The following is a 10,518-nucleotide window of genomic DNA, read 5'->3' on the forward strand; positions in this document are numbered from 1 at the left end:
CTTGTCCATAAATACTTGTTTGTTAAAGCTGCCAAAGACACATTGTAGGCCAGTGCAATTGGGTACTCCAGGGAGTATATCACACTGCAACCATTCTTCTTGTTGCATACCTCCCACATTTAAGGTGTCCACATGAGCTTTGTTGAGGGTGTGGCTGGAGTTGGGTAGGGGTGGAGCCTGGTGTGGGACTCAATGTAAATCGGCGATGGGCAGGACAGCCACATTCCTTACCCCAAGGGTAACCTTGCTATGTTCAGCTATAGAGCGTAACAAGGAGGACATGTGGGAGCTACAGTGTAAAAATCTCCCCAACTGGCTCATAATACCTGCTGTGGGGCAGAGGGCCAGATATCTGTAAAAGTGTCTGGAAATTCAGACTGAAATGGAGGCAGTTAACGCATAAAAACTAGCAAGACATATGTAAAGACATGGTTTTATTTATTAAAGTAGGTCTGTGGTGTTCTAACAAGTATTTGCCAAACCATTCAGAGCAGGCTGTCAAACAAATTATGCCCCAAGCAATAATTAACCTAGAACAGGACTCGATAGATTTGTAAAGATGTTAGGACCCAAACAAACAGAGCTTTTTTTTTTAGAAGCCAAAAAAGAGGTTCCATCCCTCATAAAGATCAATATATGCCACAGAAAGGTAGGAGACAGATCTGAAAATCTAAAACCCATGGGTGGGCGGCTGGCTTCTGGTATTTGTTGATTCCTGATTCCTGACTACATCCAGAGTGGAGTAATAGTAAAGGGACAGCTGTCTCAGGGTGATGATGTGTCAAGGTCCTCATTCTAGTGTGCAGTCGATTTAATTACCCGTTTACTGGCCGATGCTGGCCTTCATCTGGTTTTGAGAGTCAATCTACACAACAGTAGATCCTTTTAGCAATAAAGCTGAAATGTCTGCTCCCCATCGGCGTTGTGTGTATTAAAAATTCAACTTGTACCTAAATAAATAAAATATATATTTTGTAAGCTTTTAAACGTTATCCACAAATGATGTGCCTATGCATGGCTCATATATACACAATAAATATATATTTCAGAAAGAAAAAGAACAATGCACATCTGCGTTTTACTGTCCTTTTATAGTGATCACTGTATCACTGATATACATGCATGTATACAATGAGTATTGCAATATTGCTGATCTGACATTCATGTTTTAACCTCCACATTCCTGTAAGTAGAGTGTCTACCTGGTACAGTTTAATTGACATACCATATTTTAAAAACTTGTATTAATTAGATACATCTAAAACCAGACACCCCAAATGCAATTTACATATAATTTCAATGTCTTGTTGATCATATGTCTGATACCGTTTTTTCTTGTTCTTGATCCCTCTAGAAAAATGAAAGTTCAACCTGCTGTGTTCTTACTTCTCTTCTTTCTGGTTGGATATGGTTCTTCAGAGAAGTCAACCACTTCTAGAGGCTGTGGGCTTGGTATATTCCCACGCTACGTGTACCTTTGTGACCTGGATGCCATTTGGGGAATAGTGGTGGAGGCTGTTGCTGGAGCTGGAGTGCTAACCACCTTACTGCTGATGTTAATTTTGCTAGTGAGACTCCCGTTCATCACAGAACAAGAAAAGAAAAGCCCACTAGGAATACATTTCCTATTTCTTCTAGGGACTCTTGGATTGTTTGGATTGGCCTTTGCATTTATTATACAAGAAGATGAAGCTATCTGTTCCACCAGGAGATTTTTGTGGGGTGTGCTATTTTCTCTTTGTTTTTCATGCTTACTTGCACAAGCCTGGAGGATCCGTAAGCTTGTCCAACATGGCAAGAGTCCATCTGGCTGGCACCTGTTCGGAATGGTTATATGCCTCATGCTGGTGCAAGTCATCATCGCAGTAGAATGGATTATCCTGACTGTTGTCAGAGAGAAGAAGATGGCCTGTAATTATGAGCCCATGGATTTTGTCATGGTTTTGATTTACATCATGGTTCTAATGGTGGCTACATTGGTCCTATCATTTTTTACTCTGTGTGGGAAGTTTCAGAAGTGGAAAAAAAATGGAATATGCCTTATTATTACAACTTTTCTTTCCGTTTTAATTTGGGTAGCTTGGATGACTATGTACTTATTTGGTAACAGTGAACTAAGTAAAAAAGATGAGTGGAACGATCCTACATTGGCAATTGCACTGGTATCTAGTGGCTGGGTATTCCTTATCTTCCACGCCATCATAGAGGTCCACTGCACTATTCTACCAGCCCCACAAGAGAATACAACAAACTATTTTGATACATCACAGCCACGAATGCGAGAAACTCCCTTTGAGGAGGATATCCAGCTTCCACGTAGCTATATGGAGAATAAGGCCTTTTCTATGGATGAACATGGCGGTAAGGAAAGGAGTTCTTATTTCAGATCTTGATGTCTGTATGTGTGTGTATATAGATATATACACACATATATTTAATCCGCTAGGATATGCTTCTGATGTTTCCACAGCAGAGAGGAGTCCAGATCCATGATACAAGGCAAATTTCCTCTGCACAAGGGAACCAACGACCCCAGACATACATTTTGCGCCTCATCAGTGGCATACCTGGGAACTCCGGGTTTTACCTGGAGAGCTCCGGGAGAAGCACCAGTTCTCCGGGTCAACACCCAAATTCGCCGGGTCGCGGGAGGAGGGGGCTTGACAGGCCCCGCTTCCCGCCCATTTCCTCTTTAAATGGGGGTGCTTCCTGCAATGTCAGCGGGAATGCCTCCTGACATCAGCGGGAACGCCCCTGATGTCAGTGGGCCATCCCACTGATGTCAGCATGACTGCCCCTGATGTCAGCAGGACTGCCCATCGACGTCAGTGGTACCGTTTTCTGCTGTCATTGGGCAGTTCTGGCTGCGTCCCGCAAAGGTAGGCACCAGGTAGCCGGAGCCTAGAAGTTCCCAGGTATGGTCAGTGGGGTCTGGTTGCATCTCTGCTTGGGTAGAAAAGTTTAACTAGTTTCTAGATTTATAAACTCAGAAAATGTTTTCAGTGGGTGAAAAAATCTAAATCTTCTAGTCTAGATACTTTCCTAAAATGTTAAAAATAACTTGTTGTTTTTTAATTTGAAATTCTGAGAAAATGAGATACAGCCTGTTTTCTGTAACCAGCTGACAAAGGCAACACAAAAGGTTAATGTTGTCAGCATCTTTCTTGGACATTCAGCAGAAACGGCATGCCATCCTTGTTCTCCCTTTAGTTGTGGATGCTTTTTTGGGGGGTTCTAGTTCAAATTACCTCTGTCGATTTAGGTGGAAATTGTACTGTTTCCTGTAGGAGCATTAAAGGGGCCCTTTAGCAGCCGCTATAACAATGAATGCATATGAACGTCCTTTGTAAAAAAAAATGTCCCATTCAGGAATATTGCTGAATGTATCATTTATTTAAAGCCCATTATACAACCTCCAAAGTGTTCCCCTTCAGGAAGAACAGTCCCCTTGGACTGAATTACCTGGTTTTCTGCATTAACTGTTCATAAAATGCTATCTGATCTACGTCTAACATGATATGCTTAAGCTAATAATACACAAACAATGATAATATTTCATGTCTTTATCAAACACAACCATTAAAGATTCACAGTGCTGGTAGAAAAAGTAAGTGATTTAATAACTGGTTGAACCTTCTTTGGCAACAATAACCTCTGCCGGGAGCTGCAGATCAGACCTGCATAACATTCAGGAGGAATTTTAGACTATTCTTCCTTACAGAACTGCTTAAGCTCATCCATATTCCTAAAATGTCTGGTCTGAACAGCTCTCTGGAGCTCATTCCACAGCAACTCTAATGGGTTAAGGTCTGGGCCCTGACAGGGCCACTGAAAAAAGGCAGATTTTTTTTTTTTGTAAGCCATTCTGTAGTAGATTTATTTTGATGTTTAGAGCCATCGTCCTGCTGCATCACCCAACTACTAATGAGCTTCAGCTGGCAGACAGCCATCCTGACATTATCCTGTATGATACCTTCGTAAACTTGGGAATTCATTATCCTCTTGGTAATGGCGTACTGTCCTGGTCCCAAGCCAGCAAAGCAGACCCACTTCATGATGCCTCCCTTCGCCATACTTTACTAATTGGGATGATGTTTTCATGTCGGTATGCTGTGCCCTTTTTACACCGTACGTAGTGCTGTGTGTTTTTCAATTCAACCTTAGTTTCATCAGTACACAAACCATTTTCCAGGTAGTGTTGTGGAGTGTCAAGGTACTCTTTGGCAAGCTTTATGCACGAAGCAATGTTTTTTTGTAGAGCAGCGGCTTCCTGCCTGTTTGCATATGGAAGACTCATGAACAGAGATGTTAACCAGTTCCAATAATCCTATCAAGCCTTTAGCTTTTACGCTAGGGTTCTTTTTTACCTCATTGAACATTCTGTGTTGTGCTCTTGGAATCAACTTGGCTGGGCTCTCACTTCTAGGGAGGAAAGCCACGGTACTAAATTGCCTCTATTTAAAAACAATTTTACTAACTGTGGACTGATAAGTGTGTAAACTCTTTAAGATTTTTTAGTAACCCTTTCCAGTTTAATACAATAATTCGTGATTGTAAGTCTTTTGAGATTTCTTTTTCAGCAGATGCTTCTTGAGAATAGCAAAGTGTCAAAGTATCTTTAAAACAAACGTCCAATCCTGTTTTATTGGTTGGACTCCAGGTTTTCTAATTCCTGACTCCAATTAGCTTTTGTTGAAGTGATTAGCCTAGGGGTTCACATACTTTTTTCAACCCACACTGTGAATGTTTGAATGATGTATTCAATATGGACAAAAACAATACAATAATTTGTGTTAAATCAAAGCAGATTGAGTTTGTTCATCAGAAAATGCTTGTAAATTATTGTTACATTTACTTTTTTTCTAAATGCCTTAATAATATAAACAGCTATGAAAGGGTTACACATTTACAAAAAAATCAAGGCCTTTAACCAACCCCTAAAACAAAAGTCCCTCTCAAATTATCCTAGTTGATAATTAAATTTTTATAACGCAATGTCAGTTTTCATGTCAGTTTACCAATTCAAGAAATTAAAGGTTTAATATTACATGCAGACCTCCCACCAGTCCCAGTTTTTCTCTGGACAGTAGCGTTTTTTGGAATCCCTGCCTCTGGCACTTGCCCTGGGGCTGGTTACATAGGTGAGATGTGGTTAAAGGTTGCAAACCATGGTTGAGGTGCATCAAGGCAACCAATGTGTTTCTGCAAGTACTATAATTTCGAGCCAGAATCTTAATGCCGTGATTGGAGTTGCAGTCCAATGCAAAATATAAAGATGTCTATTATGTTGAGCCAGTGGGACGATGTTTTAAGGTATGGAACCTGGGAGAGAAAGTGAAGCTTTGTGAATGATTAGTCTGGCTCATGACCTGCCTAGCAGTTCCTTACAGTAGTGACGCACAGGTCAGGACTAGCAGCTAGCGAAAGCTGGTACTGGTAGTGTTTTCAGATTTTAGACATGCTTCATTGCTCACAAGCCATGATCAGTCTGGTAACAAATTAATAGCTAACCTAAAAGACATGACTCATTTCAGAATAATGACAAAGGCACCCCAGCCCCATGGCAAAAGGTGCAAATGTATAGGGAGTAACTATAGGCAACTCCCTTTATATATCCAGAGAACTAAGCAAAGCAGCGCCTATATTTTTATATCACACTCTGCCTGTGCCTAGTTACAAATCCATCCAGTCATCAGAAGTAAATAACCTGTATGAGCTGTGTCCCCTTAGTGAAGAGCCTCCCCCAATAGCATTATCTGTGGACCAATTACAGATGAGCCTTTAAATAGATGGAAGTTCTTGCCGTGTTTGAGGTGGGGCAGAATTATAAGCCCCACTGTGATAGGTGCAGACAGCAGGAGCCAGGGCCGGACTGGGACTGAAAAGCAGCCCTGGAAAAATTTGGAGACCAGCCCCATAAAGTTTATGTCACGGTCAAGCTCTTATACCCACACGCACCCCTTATACATACCCGCGTCACACTATGTGCAATTCTTTTTATCTCATTATTTGTATTAAAATGCCAGAAAGCAAAAGTGTTAAAACACCCTAATAAATTAAATACATTACACATAATAGGATCAAAACATTTGCTACTGCGAACATTGTTAGATGAAAGAGTTCCATTTTATTTAGTGGAACAAAACACTGATCACATTATTCTTCACGATATTCTGGTAAGAAACTTTTATTTCTTTATTAATTCATGTAGACAATTTTTTTCCATATTTAATAAAAGCTATGATTGAGACATATTTGGTTTTTATTTCCTTTCATTTGACAACCTAACCCCGAGTTATGCACCTCTGCCCCCAGGCTTGCCACTCTGCCCCCCTGATATGCCTTCTAACCCCCTATATGCCACTCTGCCTCCAGAAATGCCTTATACCCCCTATATGCCACTCTGTCCCATGATATGCCTTCTAACCCCCTATATGCCACTCTGCCATATAGGGGGTTAAAAGGCATATCATGGGGCACTCTGCCTCCAGAAAAGCCTTATGCCCCACTATATGCCACTCTGCCTCCCTGATATGCTTTATACCCTCTCTTTATACCCTCACTCTGCATCCAGAAATGCCTTATACCCCTATATGCCACTCTGTCCCATGATATGCCTTCTAACCCCCTATATGCCACTCTGCCATATAGGGGGTTAAAAGGCATATCATGGGACAGAGTGGCATATAGGGGGGTATAAGGCATTTCTGGAGGCAGAGTGGCATAAAGGGGGTTAAAAGGCATATCATGGGGCACTCTGCCTACAGAAAAGCCTTATGCCCCCTATATGCCACTCTGCCTCCCCAATATGCTTTATACCCTCCTATATGCCCCTCTGCCCCATGACATCCCTTTTAACTCCCTTTATGCCACTCTGCCTCCAGATATGCCGTTGACCCCCTATATGTCACTCTGCATCCAAAAATGCCTTATACCCCTATATGCCACTCTGGCATATAGGGGGTTAAAAGGCATATCATGGGACAGAGTGGCATATAGGGGGGTATAAGGCATTTCTGGAGGCAGAGTGGCATATAGGGGGACACACTTACATACACACACATGCCGATTTTTTTTGTTTTTAACAAATACAAAAAACATTATACAGTACAAAAAATACATTATTTTACTCACCTTCTACTTCTCTTGACTTCCTGGTAGCTGCACACTGTTCTCCTCTACGCTGACAGGAAGTCACTGACCTGACATCCGGTGCTGCAGCGATCTGAGTGCGAGGGGGCGGAGCTTCCACCTCACGCTGCTCCCATCACTATGCAGCCATCAGACTGCTGGGAATGTAATCTAAACGGCCGGTGCGTGCTGATGCCGCCGGCCGGAGCTACTTTAACACTTTTTTTTTATTTATATGGTAAGCTGGATCGGCTTGCCATATAAAGTAAAAAAAAAGTATTAAAGCAGAGCCGGCCGGCGGCATCAGCACGCACCGGCCGTTCAGATTACATTCCCAGCAATCTGATGGCCGCATAGTGATGGGAGCAGCGTGAGGGGTGAAAGGTCAGTGCGAGGGGGCGGAGCTTTCACCCCTCACACTGCTCCCATCACTAGACGGCCATCGCACACGGCTGCTGGGTGCTGATGCCGGCCGGCCGCATCAGCACCCAGCGGCCGCTTTGATTAGATTTCGGGAAGCCTGGGGAGCAATTGCCCCCCTGCCCAGCCCGCCCCTGGCACCGAGGGAGGCGTTCATTGCCATTTGCAGCCGCTCAGCGGCTGTCTTCATGGTAAGTCTGCCGGCCGCCCAGCCCACGGACCTTCCGGCCCACCGGGAAATTTCCCGGTATCCCGGTGGGCCAGTCCGGCCCTGGCAGGAGCCCACTCTGAGATAACAATCTGAATGTGACCCCAGTGCTAGAATTGCATACATTGTAGCTGCCATTTTTTTCATGGCAGTACTTGGAAGCTTAGGAATTTATCTTTGTTAAATTTATCAGGTTTTTATTTGTTTACACCAATGTATACATGTCAACATTTTAAATAACCAAAGGCATACCTTCCAAGTGTCCCGTGAGTTGGGGAGCTGTGATTGAGATCTGTCCCAGTTTGGATTCCTGAAATGTTGGTGGTATGCCGTAAACTCTCAGGTATAATGTGCACAGTTGGGCAATGGTGCTGAAAAGGGGGTGCATATTATATCCGAGTACTTTCTGGGGAAAAAATACCTTTAAACGATGTCTGCAACACTGCCTGCGTCTGATCTACTGCTCCCTTGCAGTCCTCACATGCTGCCTCTTGAGGGCCTAGGAAATGACGTGAGTGTTGAGCATGGCCACCATCAAAGCCTCTATGGCTTTTTTTTCCCAGACTGACAATGCCAAAAATTGTTTTTGGTTAAAAAAATACATGAATGACAACAAGACTTCTCATTCAGATGCCTAATTTGCTGTTAAAGGGAAATGATGCTATGTTATGTTTTTTTCTCTGCCCAGCCATGAGACCCGGTGTGCTCCGCACTGGTAGTATGGGAAATCGACTAAGTGCCCCGTTACGAAGTGGTGTGTTCCAGCCTACTGAGATGGCCGTGGTACTTAACGGTGGGACAGTAAGTATTTTTCTGACGTGTTGATTTATCTCAATAAGTCTTTGTTTTGAGAAAACATATATTTTATAGTTATTAAATCTAATCATTTATAGCAACAAATAATTCTGTAATACCAAGCTGTACATGCACTGTAGCTTTATGCAACGCAAGGAGTACCCGGCGTGCACAGAGATGACCGAGCGCTCTGTGTCTTACACATCAAACCTGCACTGAAGCCATACTGTCCTATTCTCAGGATCACGAATATATATATATATATATACTAAATGATACATTACTTGTCATATGGCAAAAAGCAGGCACTGATAGGTTGTTGCCATAGAAATGGAACACTCTTCTTAAAGTTTCCGTGTTGTTTATGTGAAATTATAAGATTTATAAATTTACTGTGTGCAACACTACCGTTCTATATTTTATACAAACACAATCACAACTAAATGTATACATGAGGGGAACAAGTTGAATAAAATGTAAATTTTCACTCTTGAACTTGAAATTCACTCACTTTGTTACATTTAAAAAGTCCCATTTTAAGTGGGAGGCAGGAAAACAAAATATTAAGTTTTTCCATTTACACTCCGTTCATTAACAGAATAGATAAACCATATTTCACTGAACTGCGGGTTTGCTTCCTTTGGGAAAAGATTCATTATATGGCTTATGGCAAAGTGATTTGTACAAGATTTATTAATCATTATTCTCCCTCTCTTGTGAGAGATTACAATTGGTCTTCCTCTTAAGCCTTTAATGAGATCTTCCTGTATGTGGTCATTTTTGACATTTTATATTCCCATTGATATCTTTCATTGTGACAATATTAACACAATGCTCTCATGGACATTTCATTTTAAATCACCATCAATCAACCCATGCACCTATTACGGATGTATATTTGCATTAGAGTTATAAACGCAGCTAGTTAGTCCCTGATATAGAGCAGGCTAGGCTCATGCCTACAGGTCAACATTTTTAGGGGAGACGTTTAACAGTCATATCCGCTCCTGCCCCACCTTGTCAGAGCCCTACTCCAAGAAACTTGGTGATGCCCCTAGGTATTTTGCTTAGTGGTGCCTGACATGTAAATCCGTCAGTGCACAAATGGAGGAGAGAAAAGGGGCCATATTTCCCATTCTTTGTATTAGCTAGTTGCTTAGAACGCCATCTTTTACAGGGCTTCACCCGCAGACTCCGAGTCAATCCCAGAGAGATCCCACATATGATGCTGAGATAATCTTGACCCATGCACTTATTAGCCCTACCCGGAACGTGCTTTAAATATTAGCTCGCTTTGGGGGTTAGGATCCCTTGTAGTATGAGAGCTTTGTGAGATGTATCTGAGATGCATTTTGTGGCCCTGATGGCAAGTGTAATTTGTTCAGTCTGCAAAACTACCAAAAAACATGGGATTCTCAGATGTCCATTTGTTGTCCTTGTTTCCAGATCCCTACTGCTCCACCAAGTTACACTGGAAGACATCTTTGGTGAAAATCATAGAGATTCCAGGGAGCCTCTGAAACATGTTTTTTTACGCAGTGGTCCAGTCTTTGTGAGGGAGGAATCAGTTACGATAGCTGATCACAGCCGCAGAACATTCAAGAGGTCGGGTAATCCTGTCTCATAGAGCTTATCTGAATGTGGACAGCTGTGAACTCTTAAGATAACATCAAAAAATGGACATTGTTACAACAAACTTGGTTCTATAAACTTTAGCTTTATGGAGCATCCCCCTGCTTTATCTCTTTTAATGGAAGAGGGTGTGCACTGCATTACAAAATGACATTTGCCAACATAAGGATATTTCTTGCCGGTTGAAAACTTGATGGCCCTTTTATTACCCAAGAATGAAATTAAAAATATGTGTATAGGTCACTTCCCAAAAATATCATATTTAAATAATTGCATTGGCTTACTGAAATCAAAACGTGACATGGGAGATAGCATACATGCCCAACTGGTAC

At 42.1% G+C, this 10,518-nt stretch overlaps 1 pseudogene; it reads left to right on the top strand.

The window, feature by feature from the left end:
* Positions 1 to 205: 205 nt before the first annotated feature.
* On the top strand, positions 206 to 10,045 carry LOC149277503 (G protein-coupled receptor family C group 5 member B-like; annotated as a pseudogene).
* Positions 10,046 to 10,518: the final 473 nt, after the last annotated feature.

Source organism: Sceloporus occidentalis, unplaced genomic scaffold (assembly GCF_023333645.1).
Source record: "Sceloporus occidentalis isolate IW3139 unplaced genomic scaffold, rSceOcc1.0.p SCAF_213, whole genome shotgun sequence".
Taxonomy (NCBI): Eukaryota; Metazoa; Chordata; class Lepidosauria; order Squamata; family Phrynosomatidae; genus Sceloporus; species Sceloporus occidentalis.